Below are 23236 nucleotides of genomic sequence, written 5' to 3'. Positions count from 1 at the left end.
CCGTCATAATGTCTTTACTAAAATAATGTTTCGGGTTGCACCACCCTGTTACTCGAAACTCTTTCTGTCCTCTGAGTTCTTTAATCCGTTGACCTGCGTCTCCGCTTCCCCAGCAAGCTTGGTAAAGTCTTTGAGTTGCGCCACGAGCTTTGGGCCAACTGTTTCTAGGCTCTGTTTGAACATTCTTCTCCATCCCCTATGTTGTTCTGCTTGGCTGTATGATTTTCGTGGTTCGTGTAGGTTTCCTCAGCGCTCCGGTAACTGTGACCTTCTGGTAGGACTTCATATTGACAAAATTTTATGACTGAGTGAGAGGGCATGTCATATGTACTACTTTTAATGTTGTCTGCACTCTAACCTGGTCCTCTGGTACTTTGGAAATGTCGCCGTGGATCTTTGCAATAAACTCATCGACACCAATTTCGCCATGATGAATTCTTCGTTTGTTGTCGCGTGATTCTATTGGGTGACCTGCCCAAAGCTGGAACACTTGAATAAGCGAGTCCAAGTAGCGATTCTGTTTTGTCAATTTGGGTAATTGCACGCACTATCATACATTACCAATGTTGAAATGATTACATTTGTTGTTTCTTCATCCCTTTCCTGTTCTTCATCTGGCCGTCTTATTTCTCCATTCATTATCGCTAACTTGCCTGTCCATTTCGTGTCAGGATCATTCACTTCCCTAATGCCGGTCACATGACCCAGTATCAAGTCATTGGTTCATCTACATTTGGCTATTATTTTCCCGTGCAGCAAGGGGTCCAAACTTGGATGATAGCTTCCGACCAGCACATTACCATTCCATCTACAAGAACCACTTGTGTCTTCTTCCCATTAAGCTCGTTTTCCGTGACAAGACTCCTCCTCACCAATAGCGTGTTCCTTCTGGTGTCCTGGAGAACTGAGATTCGCTCTACCCGCAGCTCGCTATCTACAACAGGCATTTGACATTCTTGTGTCACGTGATGTTCGCGTCCTCCCAGTGTTGTCTCTTTTTCTTTGGTGCGTGTGATTAGCTTTTATTACACAAGCTGACTTCTCCTGGTTTTGAATATCGCAATATTCTGTTGTATGTCCACTTCGCTTACACACCTCGCAAGTCGAGGGTGCATCGAGTTAGCAACAGTTCGACAATCAACTCCAGGATAACCTACGCGAATGCAAAGGAAACAACGCGATGGAGCCCTGGGAGCTAACCTTTGTGTCCTACTTTTCTGTGCTTCTATACCTACCTACCTACCTACCTTCCCACCTACCTACCTACCTACCTATCTACATTCCTACTTACCAACCAACGTACCTACTTACCTACCTACCCACCTACCTACCTACCTACCTACCTACCTACCTTCCTACCTACCTACCTACCTACCTACCTACCTAGCTATCTACCTAGCTACTTCCTAGCTACCTACCTACCTAACTACCTACCTATCTACCTACCTACCTGCATTCCTACCTACCTACCTACCTAACTACCTACCTATATACCCTCCTACCTTCCTACTTCCCTACCTAATTGGCTACCTATCTACCTGCCTACCTACCTACCTGCTTGCCCACCTACCTATGAACCTAACTACCCACCTACCTACTTAGCTACCTACATGTAAACTACATGTGCCGGCCCACCTACCTACTTAGTACCCACCTACCTGCATGCATAACTACATGCCAACCTACCTGTATACATACTACCTTCTTACTTACATACCTACCCGCCTGCCTGCCTGCCTGCGTGCCTATCTAACTACCTGCCTGTGATTTCTGTTGGAAAAGTTAGAGCGAAACACCAGAAATCACGACAAGTGGACATCGACACAACGTGATCGTGCACTTCCCGAGTTACACCCGTAGAAAATCGCTCGGGAGCCCTTTGGAGCTATTTCAAATCCTGTCTTTATGACGGCTACTTTGAAGGAGCACTTCACACCCACCGAAAACCGCTACCCAGATAAAGACCGACCACCACAATACTTGATCAGTATGAACAATCGTCTTATAGGAGTGGACAATAATGAAGAAACATTCGAAAACAAGGAAAGAGAGATGCTACTAGCTTCCATGAGCATTTGTAAACAGGCCAGCAACAACCCTGCTGAAGTTTCCACCTGAGAAAAAAGGAACGTGACCACCGGAAAACACCCTCTGCTCACCCTCTGGAACACAGAGTGCTGCGACTTTGTTGCAAAACGCGCTTTGATACCTCGTTTTGTTCAAGCCCCAGAACCCCCGGCACTCTCGCAAGGAGTTAAACAAAACTGAAAATTTTTGCCAGTGAACGTATGTAACACCAAGTGAGCACAAAAGACACAAACGCAAAACCAAGAGAGCACAAGCCCAGAGTGAAGAAACAAGAGAAACGTTTCAGCCTGAAGACGCGGAAAACGAGATCAACAGTTGAAACGCCAACAACATCACGAAAAAAAACCCCAAAACCAGGCCGCGAAACCGTAGAATAAATAAATATTCGACACCTGCAAACAAAGGCTCCCGTTTACGCCGAACGTTCTTCGTCCAGAAACCCTTGTTGCTGCGAACTCCAGGAAGTGAGCCTGTATAGCAAAACGCTGAGAACTCGTTGTAAGGGGAAACAAGTTCGATGTTTCAAACACCGATGGTGGAGAAAGCGCTCTGTGGATGCTAGAGGAACGAAGCTCGGGAAGTTCACCTGGAACATTACCAAAAATGTGAACTTATTGAAGGACAGCAGACTACACGGAAAAACGTAGCGTCCAAGACACGTGTAGACATTGACATGAACGGAAGGGTCGAGATCAGCAGACGGCACATCTCTTTAGGTCCAACAATTAACGTTTTCCTTACTGGAATTGAATGTAAAGCGCCTAAACTTTGACTACTAAACAAGGACGAGAAAAACTATAACACAGGACGAAGCGCAACACTGGACTCCACTCAAGCGTCCCGAACCACAAGTTTACCGTTCGGAAGCCACCTAGAATCATTTGTCGGGGGGGGGGGGAGACTCTTGTGACTTACTGTTTGTCATTCCTTGTAGCAGACGACACTAATCATCGTCATTCATTATGCTTGTCAGGATATGCCGCATGCTCATTTTGCTGCGCCGGGTCGCGTACGCTTCTAGTAAATTCTATTGAAGACTCATCCTCTTCAGACGTGCCGTTCCCCTTCCTGAGCATGGTGCTGCAGTTGGAGGACACAGAGGTCCAACACCACGTAACCCAGACGTTTGAAAATATAAAGAATTGAATGGCAGCCACCCTACATGTGTTGATACAAGAACTCTACTTAGAAAGAGCAGCTGGATATATTTCCTTGCATACGTTATGCCCCTTTATGCTTCCAGTAAAATGGTTCTACTTTCCTCGTACTAAGTCATTGCAGTCCTAATTTTTGTGTGAGTTGTGTTGGTGGAAGGGTTCTACGGAGTATCTAAACTGACTGTTTTGAAAAAGCACAGTGCACAAGAGGTAGTTTTTTGGGGTAGTTTATGTGGACCAAGTGGTTTAACACACGTCCTTTTTGGGGGCAATAGAGCAAACTAAAACTCCAAAATATGGAAGGAACCTTTCCTGGGTGGCAGGTTATAAAGCTATGAGGTAACTTTTGTTTCAGACAAAATTTTGAAGGAGACTGCAGGTGGTTTCAAGACGCGATAAGGTTTGTGGGTCGATTTAAAATGCGTTTTCTAAACAATATTTATAGTTACTATAGAATATGTTTGAGGAATGCGGGTCCAGTCAGTGTTTGATGTCCTTAATCGACACCTCCTGGGCATCTTTCTTTTATGAGACGGCAGTCGACATACAAGACATCCTAAACTAAATATTTGAAATAAACCTATATCTTTTGGTTACAAATAAAAATTATTTTACCCACAATAATCTTGTTCATTTTGATAAGCTACCGGCGTTTACAAGACGAATACAAATAATATTACCAGGCAGTATGACTATTATCCTCGAAGGAATAATGTAATTACCAATGGTCTATATTTCCAGTACTGGTATACGGTAAGCCAATGTCTTGTACAGTTTCAAGTTATCTGTGGCCCCCAAGATAGCTATAATATAGAAACCGAAATATTTTACATTTTGAAAGAAAATATGTTTTTATTTTTCTTGTTAGGCTGCTCCGAGTGTCGCAACGTTTACTTAAGTACAGATCCCGTAAAGATGTTCTTTGTCTTGTAAGTCAAATTGCCTTTAAAGTGGCGTTCATGTCTCCTAATTCCCAAAAGAGTTTTTTTCAAAACCCTCTTTCTTAAAAACACCGTTTGATTAGACGGTGCGTTCGCAATCGACACTCTTAGAGCAGCAGGTAATCAGAAGCTCTGACTTAGAAAACAATATTTCGTTCCTTTCAAATATTCGTCTACGAGCATACCATTTGATTTCCTTCATTAATTATTGCAGTGTGGCTCTTGGGTACAGTTTTGGTAAACACGTGCCTATTCTTTACTAGTTTTTCATTTTTAAAGGTTGGCACAATTATTTTAGGTATTTTTGATTTACCAAGAAAATAAATATTTAATTCTTTATTGTAATAGGACTTTTATTAGGAACACCAACTTCATGTGGTCTGTCTTCCATGGAAATTTTGTCAAAGTACCTTTCATAAAATCCTCAATAACTAACAATGGACAGCACATATTAAGCCGCAGTTGGTAATATCAGGTTGTTGTTCTCGGATATTAATAAATTGATGCAATCTTAACCAAGCCAAAAAAGGGAAAGTTTCAAAATTGTGCAAGTTTTATACTGAAAATGGGTTATATAGGTAGCGTTTAAGGGTAGAATATAAGTAATTTTGAAAAAATAGTATCTAGAAGATAATATTGTTTATGAGCGAAGTAATCAAGGGCCGCGCGGCCAAAATAAAATGAAGGTAAGTTGTTGCAATTCAGCATTGCAATTATGTAGAACTGGTGAATAACATGTTATATCTTTTAGGCGAGTGCCTAAAAGATATTATATCTTTTAGGCGGGAATGGTACAAGTATATCAGTGAGCCCTATATACAGCATTAAATTGCTGAAAATATACTTATCACTATAGCTAACTCCTGAGTACTTCAATCCTCGAGAAAAGCGCATCCGCAGCTAGGAGGCTGCAAAGCTCTGCAAAGCCATACTCCCCTGTTGACATCACTCAGAGTGGCAAACGTAATAAAAATTGCCAGCTCTATCAACACCAACCAATAGAGGAGGCGTACTCTCCTAGGCGACTCTAGCATGGCCATTGCTTTAAACTCTGGATTGAAAAGTAATTGTCGGGCGCTTCGACGCGCGAAATGGCACGGGCCCTGGGGCGAGCTGCGCGGAAATGGTAAGAACGTGTTGCGCGACACTTTGGAATGCCCCGCATTCCCACCAAGGCTGTGCCTGCTCGCAAAGAATGTCCTAACCACACGACATGGGATGGCCACCGACGAAGACGACTCGCTTTTTCGTCTTCCCCGGCAGTCAGCATCAGGAGGAAGGGAAGATGAGACAAGAGAGACGCGGTCGGGCGGAGGAGAGCTCGACCCGTCGTCTTCAGGCTCTGTGCGAGTACTGTTTCTGAGCCGCTCACCGGGCTGTAAATAAATGTACAGTTTTTGCATCGGAAGCTGAGTTTGTCAGTTAAAGACACCCTGGGTGACATCCTCAGCACTGCTGCGGCTTGGAGAAGAATCCCTGTTGAAAAGAACTCCACGAAGATAACTGGCGCAGTCGACAGGATCTTCAACAGTGACGACTCAGCCAGCCGGCGAGGGAGACGGGCCCTCGACGGACGGAGCACACAGAGAAATCGCGGTCTGTTGAACGAGATAGGCAGCAGCAGCGAGCTCGCCACCCAGGTGCAGAAGCGCCTCGATCGGCGCTCAACGGACTTCTCAACGGCGACCGAGGGAATCTCTGCAGCATGCTGAGCGGTGGAGAAGCAGCTTGACCAGTGGTCAGTGGGGCCATCGCAGCCCATGGAGCGTGGAGCTGCAGGTGCAGGAGCTGTCGGCAGGCGAGAAATCAGCTGGCCATTGTTTGGCGGACACCTCTGCTGAAGGAGCCGCACCTGCATGGATACCCCATCTGCACCGGCGCGGCCTCTCTACAGGCACCAAGCTATGCGCGTCAGTGCCTCTCTGATCCTGGGTGTGGGGCTCACCACGACATGTAGAGGGTGCTTCATGAGCAGCCCCCGAGATAATGGGGGTGGTTAGATAGGCATGGTGAGATGGAGCTGAGTGTGAGGGCTGACGAGGCAGCAAGCGTAAGGATTTGGTCAGCCATGTCGTTCGCGGACGACATGGCCCTACTGCAGGCGAAATTGAAAATCGCTGTGGCAGAGTTAGCAGCGGAACGTCTAAGGAGTGAGCGTTTGAGAAGCACTTCCAACACCACCGCCTCAGAAATCGGGCTGCCAGAACAAGGGTGCAGCGAGATAAATGGGAAATAAAATTGCATGAGCATGGTGCAAGGGGTGCTCATATATACGCCCTCCTAGGAAGCACTTGTGCTTGATTGGTTCGCTTGTGCCAAGGCCAGGCTAGACTGCTACGATGTTCCGCAAAGATGGCGAGGAGGGGTAATTCTTACCTACATGAGCGTGAGGGTTAGAGGGTGCCTAGCTGGACTCTCGTGGGAGCAGCAGAAGAACTACGCAGTTCTTAAAGCAGCAGTACTGAAGGCGCTGAGGCTGGCTTCAGTTGAGCGTGAGCCCGTTGTCGTCGCGTTCAGAGACGGAGAACATTCCGGAAGCGTGGGCCACCGGCCAGGAGCTTTGCAGGATGCTGCAGCACGGGAATCGCGCGACCATTCATGTGCAGTTGGTCTTGCGCAAAGTGCATCCAGTGCTTCTGGAGATTCCCAAATGTCATATGAAAATGTGATTGCCATGGGGAGCTTTAGCGACTTGAGAGTTGAAAGTGCAAATCAGGGCACGGCCCCTCAACTAATGCAGCTCCAGGCAGTTACAGGGAGGGCTGCCAGAGTCGCTGAAAAGATAGCTTCACCAGCATTCCTTGTCAGCTTTAATGCGGCCGCTAAGCAGCCGTCGGGTGACTACGCTGACGAACAGCGCGTAGTGGAGCACGGCGCTCCGTGCTCAGGATTGGCTGAACTAGGGTGTTCGGACGAAAAGGAGAGGAAGCCTTAGCCAGCTTCACTGCAGTGCAGCATGGCTGCAACACAGGTCGAAGAGGCAGCACTGTGTTGGGCAGCAGCGGTTCCTTCACGAGCGAAAAGGCGAGGAGGAGAGGGGCGCCTGTTACCGTTGTGCGACGGGGTGCGCCGCGTGCCAAGGGTGTTTTCCCACGACAACAGCCGGTGCGTACCGCCTTCTAAAAGCCGCTCGCTCTGAATGAGCTAGGTGAGGATTGTGCCTATTTTGTCATGGTGACCTGCAGCCAGGGTCATGAGGCACTGGCCGCACTATTGTTGTGTCGTCAACTGAAGGAACGATGGTGCACGTGCTAAAAGTGTGTGTGGTGTGTGTTTCGTGTGTGAAACATTTCTGAAGGTAAGTTTTACAGTGGTGGTGGAGGTGGCGGGCGCTTCGACGCAGGAACTGGCGTGGACCCTGGGGCGAGCAGCGCGCTAATGGAAAGCACGTGTTGCGCGGCGCTTTCGAACGCTGCGCATTCCAACAAAGGCCGCGCCTGCTCGCATTGGATGTCCTAACCAGCACCACATGGGATGGCCACCGACAAAGACGACTGGATTTTCCTTCTTCCCCGGCCGTCAGCGAAGGTGGAAGGGAAGATGAGACAAGAGAGACGCGGTTCAGGCGCAGAAGAGTTGGTCCCGTCGTCTTCGGGCTCCGCGCGTGTACTCTTTCTGAGCCGCCCGCCGGGCTGTAAATAAATGTACAGTTTTTGCATCGGAAGCTGAGTTTTTTTGTTTTGAAGATTCCCGGGGTGAGATCCTCAGCGCTGCTGTTGCTTGGAGGAGAAGCCACGAGGAAAAGAACTCTACGAAGATAACAGTATGAAGCGCAAGTGTGACGTGTACAGCACTCGGTTACGGTTAGTTGCCAGAGTTGGGTAGTGCGTGCTGAGAATGCAGGACTCGTGGACTCACTGATAGAACAAAAAGGAAGGTACTTCATTACCAACTATCCGGGAGGTGTCCGGCGTCGTCCATGCTTAGGCGCTCAGTGCAACACTACGCCCGCGCAATCTAAGTCATGTGAGTCACTGTTGAAGTGGGCCCCACTAGGTGGCGGTACTTGTCTGCTTACGGCTTGAGGGGGCGCAGTACTTGACTTGGGGCTTGACGGAACGAGGTACATTACAGTTACTTCAACGCGGGGGGCAAGGGTTTGCGGTGCATTGCAGCTGCCGAGCTGAGGATGCGCATGACCTCTGAACTGAAGTAATCAGTCGTTAGGTTCAGAGAAAATTCGTTTTCGAAAATTTAACGCTGATGATCCGCAACGATTTTCACATTTTACAATCATTCGCCTAACTAAAAAACAAATTGCTAAGAGTTACTAGTAATTTTTATCCTAATGCAAATTTCTAACTCGTTTTATTGTGGGCGCCAAATCCCGTGATAACTTTGCACTAGAAAAACAATATTAGCTCAAAAAACGTTTTATTCACAAATATAAATAATTTGTGTTATAAAACCTCCTGCATGTTCTGACTCTACTTGTGCTAAACCTTTTCAATCAGGCAGTAAATTAGCATAAAGAATTGAAATTGCGCAAATTCCTGATAACTGACTCTTTATATTGGCATCCTATGCCATTATAAAAAAAGTAAATTTTGGTATGTTGTTTGTTTGTAGTACATTTCTAGATAGCACATTTGAACAAAGTTACCGCAATGAATGTGATGTTTTCTAAACAAAACGGGCCGCACCTCTTTTATTCATTGCGAGATAAGTTTGCAGTACTATTGGAAGAAACAAGAGGCAACTGCGTAGCAAAGGTTGCTATCACACATATTTAGCTATATGTATTGTTGCAAAATATAAGAAATATTATTACATTACGCGTGGGTGGTTTTACGGATTCTCAGTCAATCTTGGCAAATCATCTCGGCAATAAATGGTTTCCGTTTTTCTAGTAGAACTCTAATCCTGGGCATCCTCGTTAGCCACTTCCTTGGCTTGTGGTCCACCAGATTTTTTTTATTCACAATTCGAAGAGTTGCTAAAATTACAATTATTTTCTCTAAAAAGAAACTAGCATGCCTCCAATCGTGTGGTTGTTTGTGAAATTTTTATTTTCTCTGCGTGTTAAAAAGTTGTTCTGAATCAGTGTTTATATATAAAACTTCGTAAGAGGGACGCCGCGTACCATCATAGATTTCTTTTCAGCCACAACAATCAGGTTCTCTTGTAGGTAACAAATGGTCAAACCTAGAAATTGTACATTTGTCTTATTTTCTTATCTATTTTTTGATAGCCAACTGTTACCTTATACAGTCAAATCTTGGTACAACGAAACCACATTAGCGAACGTTTCAGATTAACGAGGATTTAAGAAATCCCATGCCGACTGCCTTTAATTTTATTATAAAATGCTTTTATTACCACGTACTTCAGAATAACGAAGTTTTCAAAATAACGATTGTTTTAATTGGTTTCGTGCAATTTTAACAACGCCTCAGTATTACGAACTCGTATTTTCAAAGCCGGCGATTCTTGGATTTCCGTTAAACAATCGCGGCCCCGGGAGCCGTAGGCTAGCAGACGACCCGGCAAAGCAGCGCGCAGAAGAGGATGCCTTGCAACATGCTCCGGGGAATGCGCGAGCCGCTGCGAGTGAGAGAAAAAGAAGGTGACGATACAAAAAGAAACCTGGGTGGCCTCCCCCGTTGAGAAAGCCGCGGCCGCGCTATTCGTGCTCCACCCCAAGTTTTTCTACATTCTGCCGCTGCTCGGGTAGTTTGCTGGATTTTCACCGACATCAGCGGAGCTGAACACAGAGCACCATCTTCAGAGCATAAGCGGTCAGGATGAAGAACGCAGCTAGGACGGCATGAACGACGATGCTTCTGAGTGTGCCGCGGCAGCACTCGAAGACTGCAACCAGCATGTGACGACTGAGGATGTGCTGGTAAGCATACTAAAATTGCACATTTCGGGGAAAATTGCGTGGCCACGGTGTCAGTCCACAGGAATTTGGCAGACATGGAGTCTTTTGTGCTAGGAAGCCTGTGCGGCACACACCAGAAGAAAATTGACACCTACTTTAATGAAACGTACAAATTTATGATCACTTGGGCATTTTTCTTGATTAATGACTACAAGTGTAGAAAATGAAGTAGAGGAATAAAATAAAGAAAAAAGAAGGAACTGCTCGGAACGGTGGCATTCTGCCTCTTTGCTTCTGTTCGCCCGCCCGTTTCTTGACATTTGGTGCCGAAAACCCCGTGCTGCAACGATTGACTTCAACGCACGACCTGAAGGGCCCATCTGTCCTCTGCTCCGCCCCTTCGCGGTACGCGTGTGAGAGGAATAGTTTAACGAAGTGGTCCTGGAACGTCATGGCTGGTGGGACGATTTGGTGCAGCCTACTGCTTAATGGAGCGCATTAAGAGCAAGATTACGAGCCAAGAATACGAGGCTTATAAAGGAGTCTGGCTCGTTGCTCGACGCTGATATTAAGACATCACCAAGCTCACGGGCTTGCAAGATCGACTCGTGGCCAACCATGCAGAGCTCTCGAAGATCAGCAATGAGCTCGAGGCCTTCCTTACGGCGGAGCAACAAGACATCGAGTATCAATCGGCCGCTGAATACACTGTTAGGACCCTCAACACGTTGGCGGAAATTCGATGCAAGATCGACTTTCTTGAACGAGCCGCTCAGAACGCCCTGTATTCGCCGGCTGTTAACGAACTGGTCCCGTTCAGACAGGAAAGTGCGGCCACGACCTTGGAACCTCGGTTTCCACCGCTGGACGTACCTGTCTTTCGAGGTGAGCTTCAGCTTTGGACGGGTTTCTGCAAGCAGTTCGAGCAAACCATCCATAACAACAGCGCTCTAAAGCTCACGTCGAAGTTTTTTTATCTGTGCCGTTAAGTGATGGGGAGGCGGCTGCTGCGATCGCAGGCTTACCGGTCACAGACGCCTTTTATGCGGATGCTATAGAAGTCCTGAAGCAGCGATACGGGAATAAGCGAAGGTTTTAGCAGCATAATCTTTCCGCACTGAGGAATCTGCCGCCTTTAAAATCGCCTGCTGACATACATGGGCTCAGGCAGCTCTACGATGCGGTGCAGCTGCATAGCCACTGCTCCAACTTTCTGAAGGTGCCCATTTGCAGCTTCTCTGCCATGCTCGTAGATATATTGCAGCACGCACTCCCACACGATATTGTGCGGATTTTTACTGAAGAGAAGCGGCACCGGGAGCTGACCTCCCCCCCAGATAACGGCCCTCCTCCAGCCAATTCTTCGGGAGAGCTGAACCCTTCCCATACAGACGAAACGCCCTCAGCCCGCTCATTGGCAGCGACAGCTGAAGCGGACGATGAGTTGAAAGAGCTGCTCACCTTTGTGATGATGGAGCCGCGAGCAGTTGCTGGCAACTGACCAGAGAAGCAGCGAAGTTGCCCCTTCGGCATTACATGTCACTGACCGCAAAGACCGAAAGGAAGAGTCCGTCTTTCCCCATTCCCAGAAGCACAGCACATGTTCATGCACCACCGACATCTCGCTAACTACTAAGAAAGAGCATCTCGCGAGGGACCGAAGATGTTTTAGGTATTTAACAAAGTGTCACCAAGCGAGAAACTGCAGGGGCAGATTCCGTTGTGCGTCGTGCCACGGGAGGCATGCAACCAGCATGTGTGACCCTTCGTTCAAAGGCAGGTGCACCGGGTGCACCGGGAAAGGCAGGTGCAACGGGACGGCGCCGCCGGTTTTCCGGCGGCGCCGTCAGCAGTGTCACCTCCGTGCACGGTCGTCGCTTTTCGCTCTCACCCGGCGGAGTCACGCGCACCTGCTCGTCCGCGAGCGTGCCGTTGACCCAAAGATGGCGGCGCCTAATTGAATATTCCGTGGCATGCTGAGTGACAGCTGCCTATGTGAATTTGGGCACTCCCTTAGGCGTGTACGAATACTAGAGGGGCGCTCCCGAGAGAGGGCGATCTCGAGGTTTTATAAGGTCGAACTCTGCCGTTGGAAAGCGTTCTTGTCTCAGCGCCGAGCTGGGCCGTTCCCTTCGGGACAAGGAGTCTCGGCCGTTGAAGCTTGGTTGGGATTTGTAACCCCCCTAGGGTAGAGGTTAAGATCGCGTCGGAGGTTTAGGGTGCAGCGCCGTACCGGGCAACTAGACGGATCTTGAGGCGAGACGGAGTGTCGGCCGTCATTTCTCGAGCGCTTTGTGTACGCTCCGAGGAGAGGAGAGTTAGACGAAGTTGAGGAGCTTGAGTGATTTGTGCGCACTGGGAGCTAGCGTCTAGCTGAAGATTGAAGTTTTTCCTTTTTCTAGTCATCTACCGAGATTTCCTATTGTGAATAGCTGTATATAAATTCTTCGTTTTACTTAACCAATCACAACGCCTCGAGTTCGTCATTTCGACCGCCGTCTCCAAGAACTTCAACACCATTGCCCTGCCAGCCTCCTGTCAAATCAACCGGAGCCCTGGCGATTGGGTTCCTGATTGACACCTGACTTCAGGGAAACAAACGACAACCATTTTTACTGTCGCAGCCGACAGGATATGACCGAAGAAATCACCAGGCCGCAACCTCGGGTAGCAACCAGGTGCAAGCCCACCTTCATCGGTGGCTGCTGAGCTCCGCGCGGAGTGGAGCGGCAGAGCCAAGCCAGCGCACGGGGCCAACTACGCGGCAGCCGACCACCGAAAGTGCGGGTGAGTGGGATTTCTTGCGCTTCCTTGTGGCGGTGTAGGCTGAGTCAGGGGTTGCATGGCAGTCATGCGGAGCATGCTGGCGAACATGGCGGAAGGAGACGGAAATGGTTAGACGCATGAAGCGCCACCTCAAGGACGAACAGCAGCAGCAGGGGTGGTCTAAGCAAAGTCAAAACCATTATTTATTAGACGAATGGAATTTGAGTTTCAGGAACGCGAGAGAAAAGCAGCGCGCGAAGCGGAGGAAAGAGCGCGAGTTGCGGTGGAGCGAGAGAGCAAAGAAGCGCGTGAAGCGGAGGAAAGAGCGCGTGAGGAAAGGGAGCGAGAGAGGAAAGAAGCGCGCAAAGTGGAGGAAAGAGCACGAGAGGCGGCGGAGCGAGAGAGAAAAGAAGCACGCGAAGCGGCAGAGCGAGAGAAAAGTGAGGCGCGAGAATCAAAAGAACACATACAGAAACTTCAGCTCGGATATGAAGAGCGGTTGCGAAGGTATGAGTTGGAGGTGGAGCGGCGCAGAACGCAGGCTCCCTTGCGCTCGTACATCCGCGAGCAGTAACCAATGGGGCACAGACCCAGAGAGTTTTATAGCGACAGTGTATTCAAATGGCGCCGACCAATGTTTAGCAGTTCAACTTGGTGATGCCAAAGTAAGTAGCCCTGGCTCCCTACACGAGGCCAGCATTTCCGGCGGTGTCGAACGGGTGGAGGCCAGCGTTGGAATGAGGAGCAACGAGGTAAGCGTGTCCGGTGATATCGTAGAGCGGTTTAATGAAGTGATGCTAGAACATGACGAGCAGCCTAGAAAGCAAAGTTTGGGGATGGAGCTGCAGCGCATCAGGCAGAACCCGTCGAGCAGGCCCAGTTATGCACTGACAGCAAAGTTGAATGGAGGCAGCCCATTTTTCAATTTGAAGCCGCCCGAGAACGAGATAAGCTGCCGTGGCTACGCACGGGAAGCTAGCGGCTCAGCCGGGAACACCTGCATGGAAAGGGAAGCGAGCACGCGGAGCATCCCAGCGAGCGCGTCCGGTGTGGGAGCAGAGTGGGAGCAGAACTGGTGTGGGAGCAGAACAGCAGGTGTGGGAGCAGAACTGCGCTAATGCATGCTGAACTTGCTGCCACGAGCAGTACCCAAATTCTAATCGGTATACCTGAGGAGACTGGAATCGCGCAGGAAATTTTGTAGCCCTCCGCGCTCCCAATTGCACTCGAAAGTTGCGCGAGAAAGCGAGCTCCGTGTCGGGCGTTCAGGAGCTCGCCCAGAAGAGAAAGGAGATAGAAGACGAGAAAGCACGTGACGAGACGGAGCGAAAAAGAGACGGAGTTGACGATCAGGCTGAGGAAAAAAAGGAGTTAAACGCGAATAAGGGAGCTGAAAGGTAGACTGGGTTGAACATGTAGAAAATTAAGAGGAAGGGAGAGAGAACGCGAGAAGACGGAGGATGAGGCGCTCAGAACGTTTGAAGAGGGTAGGAACGATACGGAGATGTCGCGCGGGTTTGGTAGTGTTGATGGTAAGTGAAACCGAGGAGGTCAATGGAGAACACGAAAACGCATGCGTGGAGACTGCGAAACCAAGAGTGAGAGCTCCCGAGGAGGTTGCAAAGGAGAGGGAGAAACCATGTTAGGAGGCAGCTACAGTTTAAACGGAGGAAAGGAGACGCAATCGGCGATCTCGGGAAACCGGTGTCTGAGATAGAGCTTCGTAGTTTTAGTGCTGGTTGCGGCCATTACCTTGATTTATTCGGGCCACGCGCTGGAGGGGTCGACGCACTATGTTCTGCAACCTGGCAGTGTGTCACAGGTGGGAGTTCTGAGTTGTGGCAGGATGAGTGCGTGCTGGGACAGCTGAAAAACTGTCTTCCCGCTGCTCAGAATGTACCTAGCGTGCACGAGCGGTTTTGGAAATAATAGATGTTTGTGAAGTTGTTGATGTGGGGCACTCTATACGTAAGGGAAAAAATGACCACGTGAAGGTCGTCGCGTTCGCGGGCTGATATTACACTCCAAAATCAACACTTCGCTCACGCCGCCAGCACGCGACATTGCCGTACGTTGGGGCATTGGAGAGGCATGGCCGCGTGGCCTATGGGGCAGGAAACGGGGTTGCATTTTGTGATACCACTCCGCCTTCCCCGAATTTGTGTTCACCTCTCGGGGTAAATTGTCGAGACGTGCATTGACATTGCAACGGTCCACGGTCGGGGCCAGTTGCAGAGGGTTTGGAAATACGCGAATGCACTACCCTGTGTTCAGAATTTTGCTTGGGGAAGCCATTATTGAATTGCCTCCCAGCATTATACCCGCCACGACGGACGTGAACGTTCCCGTCCACCCAACTTTTTTCGTTTGTGGTGTGTGGGTGCATGTGAAGTGGATGTGCGCGACGGAATGCCTTGAGTGCTCGATCCGTGCATCGAATTGATCGATCCGCGCAGCGAACTGAACTTTCTGTGCACCGCAAGTGAGCGAAAGCGCAGCCGAACCTACTTGAAGGAACGTTATCAGGCTACGCCGTCAAGGAGGACATTGGCCCGCGTGCGGATAGTGGCAATGCAAACTTTCTTAACGTTTTATTTTTGTTGACTGCAAAATTGCCAATTTTATTTGCTAGTCCTTATTCCTTTTGTTCTTGTTGTCGAGTGCCGGAATGATTATGCGTGTTTGCAGTCATAGCGCTTCAGTGCTTTAGGTTGAGTTGTCTTTGTCTTCGTGGCCTTTACGCGCCCCGAAGACACAACCCAATTTACGTTTACTCGCACTTAGTGTTTTTAGCATTTTTTTGCGTGTGTTTCCGGTTTGCTAGAGTATTCCGTCCCTGTTCAACGGCTAGTGAATAGCGTTTGTTTGTAGTTTATGTGAGAGAGGGTTGAGATCGGATGCAGAAATGGAAGGGGGCCCATTTGTGGTTATACCTAGCTCCTTCCACGTGTTTTTGGTTTGTTTGTTTGTTCCGCTGCTATTGCTTTAGGAGAGATGAAACAAGTGGCACTTTTAAATTATTTTCGGATTTACTGAACCAGGATGTCCAGTAACCCTCTTAAAGCGGGGAGTCTTAAGGTCCACGTATGAGATTAGCGGCCAGGCGCCCCGGCTGCGCGTGAGAACCCGCCACTCTGTCCGGTGGCCCAGCACTGTACACTCTACGCTGCAGCCGTCGCCAATTCTTCATGCGACGCACGGGAGACGGATTGTCTGGCACACCGCATACCAAAGGGATAATCCCCCATTGAGAAAGCAGACGGCGGCACCGGATTCCGGGACCGTCTGCATGACGCGCGGAGGTGGTGGGATTAGCGGCGTTGAAGCGCGCGCCACGCGATATACCATTGTTAACGTGCCCTGGTCGGCACAGTGCACTGTCGCCGCCTTTCGCTCTCACCCCGCGGAGTCACGCGCACCTGCTCGCCCGCGAGCGTGCCGTTGACCCAAAGATAACGGCGCCTCATTGAATATTCCGTGGCGTGCTGAGTGACAGCTGTCTGCGTGAATTTGGGCCCTCCCTTACGCGTGTACGAACGCTAGAGGGGCGTTCCCAAGAGAGGGTGATCTCGATGTTTTATAAGGCCGAACTTCGCCATTCGAAATCGTTCTTGTCTGAGCGGCGTGCTGGGCAGTTCCCGGCGGGAAAAGGAGTCTTGATCATTGAAGCTACCTTGGGATTTCTGAGCCTCCTAGGTTAGAAGTTAATATCGCGTCGGAGGTTTAGGGTGCAGCACCATACCGGCCAACTACACAAATCTTGCGGCGAGATGGAGTCTCGGCCGTCGTTTCTCGAGCGGTTTGGGTACGCTCCGAGGATAGGAGAGTTAGACGAAGTTGAGGAGCTCGAGTGATTTGTACGCACTCGGAGCTAGCGTCTAGCTGAAGTTTGAAGTTTTTCCTTTTTCTACTCTTCTACCAAGTTTTCCTACTGTCAATAGCTGTATATAAATTCTTCGTTTCACTTAATTAGCGGCAACGCCTCGAGCGCGTCAATTCGACCGCCGTTTCCAAGAACGTCAACACCATCGCCCTTCCAGCCTCCTGCCAAAGCAACCGGAACCCGGGCGATTGGGTTCCTGATCGACACCAGACTTCGGGGAAACGAGCCACACCCATCTTTACTCCTCCTGTTGATTATCTTCTCGAGAACCTTGCAAAGGCAGCTTGTAAGGGCAATGGGGCAGTAACTTGAGGGGGAGGACTCCTTCTTTACCTCCTTCAAGAAAGTTACTACTATGTCCTCCCGCCATGACCTTGGAATGTGCTCCAAAAGAAAGCCATATTTTGTACTACTGATGGAGAAGTGTTTTCAGTGTGTCTACATGTAAGTGTTGTATTATTGTACAGGTGAGTTTACCTGGGCGTTGAGCTTAGGATTTAAACGTGCTCAGAGCAGCCTTCAGCTCATTTAGTGGAAACAGGAAGTTGTAAGAAGTCTGAGATTTGTTGTGAGAAGAAACTTTATGCTTCAGGAAAGTGTTAGTGTAGTGTGTAGTGTGCCTTAGTGTGCAAGTTTTGGAAGTGTTGTGCGATTGTGTTAGCCTGGTCACCAGTGTGCCCCTGTTGTTCTGACCAGGACAGATTGCGTGTGTGTCTGTGTATGAATTGATCGCAGTGAGAAAGGCGCGCCCAGCCTTCCTTTTCTCCTCATGATTCACTCGCTCCCCATGGGCTGTTTCAAAAATATAGATTTTCTGGCGTGGCGGCCGCCTACAGTCCTCATTGCACCACGACCTCCTTTTGTTGCGCGGGGCACCGGAGGTGCGGGGAATGGACTTTTCGGCGGCGTCGATGGTGTGCGCTTTGTTGGCTAAATTTTGACGGGTCCCTCTGGATGACTTTGGCGATGGAGCCCATGACTGCAGAACTTATACGTGCGCTTCGTTTGCAAATCTGGAAGGAAATATTCGAACGGCGACTGCTTGTCACGTGCCCCTGTGTACCCGGCACTACATGACTTTGGTAAAAGCGGAAAGCGGGGCATTTCTCGGCATCGTAACGCAAGCGACCTTGACGACCACAAGTGGACCAACCCCGAGGTGCGCGATATTGGAATAACGCAACATGGCGGTGCCAAATATATTCAAAGTTAACTGCGCTGCATTCTGCCTAAACAATTCAGTGCTCGTGAAGAACTGCGACCAGACAACAAGGACGAAGTCCCTTCTCGCCATCCCTTCTCGCCATCCCTGCTTGCCGAAGTCCCTTCTCGCCATCCCCTCAGGCATAAGCGACAAAATTTTGGAAGCGCGGCAAGTTCAAGCAACATCAGCGCACCCCAGAACGGCAAGCACGCACGCGAAGATCAAAGCTATACTAGTGGCTGCGGAGCGGTCATGACTACCAGCGACGAAAACGTTGCTGATGAGGCACTCTGGCCTACTGCAACCTATCGTCGTTCCAGCGCGAACCTTCCAACAGAATTAAATGAACCTTCAAGACCAGTTCCCCACATCTCGAGCCACCAAGAATGGGATTGTCGTAGCGATAGACTACAGGGCGTTCTATGCAGAGACAGCCGCTCTTCCCAGGGGAACTCCTGAAGAAGTTGTAACACATTCCTTTTTCAAACTCTGCTTAGAAAAAGAGCTCCTGAGAAAGTTATTACGGACCGCGATACGCCGTGCACTGGAGAGCTTATGCAAGGCGCCCTCCGCAACCGCAGCATGGATCCCCGCCCGCGTGCGGTGTACCACCCACTGCGAACGGCGTACCACCCACATTAGAACGGACTAACAGAATGAACGAACAATACGATCGCCGACGTGCTGTATACGTCGGCGTAAATGTAGGACGGGACGAAACACCTTCGAGGGCACAGTGCGCGTCAGTGGGGAACCAAGAGCAGATGTGCAAGCGCAAATTGCGAGGGTTGATAAGGAGCCACGTGCGACCTTCGGACGAATAGTTTCGGCGGTAGAGAAGTTTGTCACAAACAGCGATATGGAAGAGAGAGAGAAAGAACTTTATTCGCCCAGAAGTAGAGAGCTTCGACTCTCTTTGCCGCGTTAGTCAGCCAGAAGATCTTGGTCCCTGGCGGCTTCTTCGGCCATCTGGACAAGGCGTAGCTGTGTTAGAGGATCAGAGCTGCGCATCAGGGTTTCCCAGTGCTCTAGGTGGTTGATATCTATGTGGGGTAGAGGGGTCTTGCTCCGTGGTTTTTTTTGGCACTTCCACATAATGTGCGTGAGGTCTGCGCGGTGGCCGAAGTGCTTGCACTTATCCGAGAAGATCTCTGGATGGAAGTGACTATAGGCCAGCGGGTTCGGGTAGGTATTGGTTTGAAGTTGCCTCCATGCTTTGGCCTGCGCAGCGTTGAGTGTGTGGTGGGCGGCTGGAAATTCGCACCTGCTGTGTTTGTAGTAATTTGTGATCTCTTTGTACGAGTTGGCGCTGTCGAATTTCTCTGAGTGATCTGTTGCCACTGCAGGGGGGTTAACTGCTGCTCGGGTGACGATCTCGCAAGCAGCTGTGTGGGCCCGTTCGTTGCCCTGTAACCCTTCGTGTGCAGGAGTCCATATAAGTTTCGTTGACCGGTAATTTGGTGCTCGCAGCTGTTGAAGCATTCTTGCGGCGACTTGGGATATCCACCCTTTGCTGTAGCTACGTATGGCTGCCTTCGAGTCGCTGATTATGTATCTGGCTCGAGTTGCGGTGATCGCAAGAGCGATAGCTGCTTGTTCTGAAGATGTGGTATTTTTTGTGCGAACTGTCGCCGAAGTGAGCGTTTGTCCTTTGTGGTCCACTACCACCACAGCCATGGCATTGTTGTCGGGATGGTCCGCGGCGTCTACAAATACTGTTTCGGGGTTGTTGCCGTATTGTTTTGTGAGAGCTTGTGCTCTTGCCGTTCTCCTGGCCTTATTATATGTCGGATCTATGTTTAAGGGTAGTGGAGTTGTGCGTATGAGCTCTCGTATCGTGGCGGGTATTGCAACTTCTTCGGCTTGTGTCGATCCATAGGGAATGCAAAGTTCTCTTAGAATTTGTCGCCCCGTAGCAGTTTTGGAGAGCCTTTCAAATTGTGAGATTTGCTGCGCCTCTATGAGCTCGTCGATGCGGTTGTGAAGGCCCAAAGCATCGAACCTGTCGTTTGGGGTTGACATTGGCAGTCCAATAGCTCGTTTGTATGCCCGTTTAATCATATTGTTGACTTTCTTTTTCCGCCTTCTTGAGATTAAGGTAAGGGGTGACGTAGATTATCCGGCTGATTATGAAAGCCTGGACGAATTTTATGGTGCTTTCTTCTTTCATCCCCCCTTTTCGGTTGGTTATGCGAGAGATAAGGCGGATGGTCTGTGTAGTTTGCTTGTCCAATGCCTTTATGATTTCCGTGTTACTTCCTGTGGCGTGGATATTCAAACCCAGGATTCGAATTGAGTTTACAGAAGGTATGGTTCTTCCTGCGTGATGCAGCTCAATCTGGGGATCATCAGTGGGCATTGACCGTCGCGTACGTTGTGCAGGGCGGAGGATAAGTAGTGCTGATTTCTCCGTGGAGCAGGTCAGACCCTTAGGAGAGATGAATTCATTTATCGTATCTACGGCGAGTTGTAGTCGTTCTTGTATTTCTCCGTCATTGCCTTCATTTGTCCAGAGCGTGATATCATCAGCATAAAAACTGAATTTCAGGTCCTTTATCCCCTCTAGTTTCTTGGGCAGATCCAGTAGAGCCATATTGAAAAGGTAGGGAGATAACACTGAGCCTTGCGGCGTTCCTCTGCTGCCGAGGTTGATATTTACGCTTTGGATGCAACCAAGGCTGAGTGTGGCGGTCCTGTCACTTAGAAAGTTGCGGATATAGTGATAGGTTCGCGTTCCTACCCCTATCTCTTGGAGACTCTGGAGAATAGCTTCGTGCCTCACGGAATCAAATGCTTTGGCTAGATCTAACCCAAGTATGACTCTGGTGTCCAGAGGGGAACCACCATGCCCCTCGAGAATCTGCTTCTTCAATCTAAGCATGGTGTCTTGAGTGGAGAGCTTTTCTCTGAAACCCACCATGGTGAAGGGATACAGATCTTTTTCTTCCATGTATCGATTGAGTCTGTTGAGTACGACGTGTTCCAGAAGCTTTCCTAGGCATGAAGTCAGGGATATCGGTCTCAGATTTTTCATATTTAGTTTCTTTCCTGGTTTTGGGATGAGTTTTATTGCGGCTGCCTTCCACTGCCTTGGTATGTTGCCACTTTCCCAGCATTTGTGGAAGTATTTTGTCAGTACCTCCACTGCGGTGTCGTCTAAATTTCGGATCATTTTCTTTGTGATTCCATCCGGTCCAGGTGCAGAGTTAACTCGTAGGGTTTGTATTGCGTAATTAACCTCTGCTAGCGGTATATGGGCGTCCAACGCCTGGTTATCCATCCCGGAATACGGTGGCTGGGGGGTGGGTAGTTCTGCCTTTAGGTATTTATGACATAATTCCTGCATAAGTTGTTGCTCTGTAACGGGGTATGTATGTATGAGTTTTGCAAGATTGTGCTTTTGGGTTGTTCTATTATTCTCTGGATCGTCAAGATAATGAAGGAGGTGCCACGTTTTCTTATTATCAATGTGTCGATCCATTGCTTCACACAGTGAGTTCCAAGACTGATTGGCCAATTGTCGGGTGTAATCTTGTATCTGTTTATTAAGCTTGGCTATTCTCCTCCGCAGATTGCGGAGGTGTTTGTGCGCTTGGAGCCTCTGTTGCAACCGTTTCTTTGCCAGCCACATGTGAGCGAGTTTCGCATCCACATCTTTTGGCTCTTCCTGTCCTCTGGAAATCTCCTCTGTGGCGGTGTTGACGTCGTCAATTATTTGGCGCACCCAGCTATCGATGTCTGTAATTTCATTGATGGTCTCCCATCTATTGTTGCGGATATGTCGAAACTTGTCCCACTCGGTGCTCGTAGTCATTCTTGAGTTTACGTTACTTGAGGTAGTTGTTATTGTAGTTGCGACTATGTAATGATCACTGCCTAAGTCTTCTTGCAGGTTGAGCCATTGAGTTTTTTTGACGTTTTTGGTGAGCGATAGGTCCGGCGTAGTATCTCTGGACACGCTATTTCCAATTCTGGTAGGGTATGTAAAGTCGGTGACGAGTGTGAGGTCTAATTGATGAATGTCTTCCAAAAGATTGCTACCTTTACGAGTTTCCTTATCGTAACCCCAAGCGGCGTGCGGGGCATTGAAGTCGCCAATAATTAGTAGGGGGTTATTCTTCGAGATTCTGAGGGTGGCTTTGAAGAGCTTGGTGAACTTGTGCTGCTGTCTTGGATTGCTGTATACGTTTAATACGAATATACTGTATTTATTTTTTTTTGTTCTGACGTCCGATCATTTCTAGAAGGATGTGATCTGCCGTCTCAATTTCGGTGTTGTGCTAGATTACTGGGATATTTCGTCTAACTAACGTTGCTATCGGAGGTTTGCCGGTAATTTCTGGCTGTACGTATGTAACGTACCCCGCCAGCTTTGCAATTACACCCGTTTCTTGTAGTGCATTGACGTCAGGTTTTTTTGCTGTTTCCAAATGGTCAATGTGTATCTGTAGGTTATGTCTTTTCCGTTGGTGCCCTCGGCAATTCCACTGCCAGATTACATACTGGTTTCGAGATTTGGACATGGGACCTGTACTGCCTGTCTTCGCTTCTAGTTGTTCTCCCCGACGATGTGAGTGTTGACTGGAAGCCTGGGGTCGTTGCACTGTACTGCCAAGGTGTTTTCTAGCTTGGTGATTCTCGTGTTCATAATTCCCATTTGTTTCTGGATGCTAGCAGCAAAATCGGCAATTTTGGATTCGATCTTCTCGGTGATGGAGTCAAAGCGCTTATCGAGGTTAAGGCTTAGCTGCCTTCTGATTTCTTCTTGAATTCTTGGCCTGTTCAGGATTTCTGAAGCTTTCCTCTTGGGTGGAGGAGAATCTGCCTCAGAATTGATTTGTGCCCCGTCCGCTTCTAGTGGCTCATTTTCAATTGTGGGTACTTGATTTACCGCTACCTGTCCTGTGTTAATCTGCGCCTTCAGTGCGGCTATTTCTTGCTTAAGTGCAACGTTTTCGCGAACCGTTGTCTTTAAGAGTTCACGGATCCTTTGCAGTTCCAGTTCAAGCTGCGCATTTGGATGTGGTGCGCTGTGTGTTTGGTGTTGGTCTTGGGAAACCGCTGCTGCCCAGCTCACCTTATTGTCGTTGCGCTGGTCTTCTTTCGGGTGATGATCTCTGCTAACAACCCTGGCCTGGGATTTTGAGCGCCCCCGCGTTGAGCCGGAGACATTCTTGGATGCTGAGCGGGAGCTCCTTCCGCTGTTCTGTGCACCCTGTGTCTCTCGTGGTAGCCTTGGGAAGGACTTTGATCGGCCTCTCTCCTGGTTGTGCGCTTTGTCAAGTAGATCTTTCCGTGAAAGGTGGGCAGTAGTTCTCGATCGCTGCGTTTCCTCTCGACTGTCACTGCCCGAGGCGTCTGATACTGCATGTT

This window comes from Haemaphysalis longicornis, unplaced genomic scaffold (assembly GCF_048455015.1).
Source record: "Haemaphysalis longicornis isolate Haplotype H1 unplaced genomic scaffold, Haemaphysalis longicornis Haplotype H1 scaffold_5, whole genome shotgun sequence".
NCBI classification, from domain to species: Eukaryota; Metazoa; Arthropoda; class Arachnida; order Ixodida; family Ixodidae; genus Haemaphysalis; species Haemaphysalis longicornis.
This window is presented reverse-complemented; position numbering follows the sequence as displayed.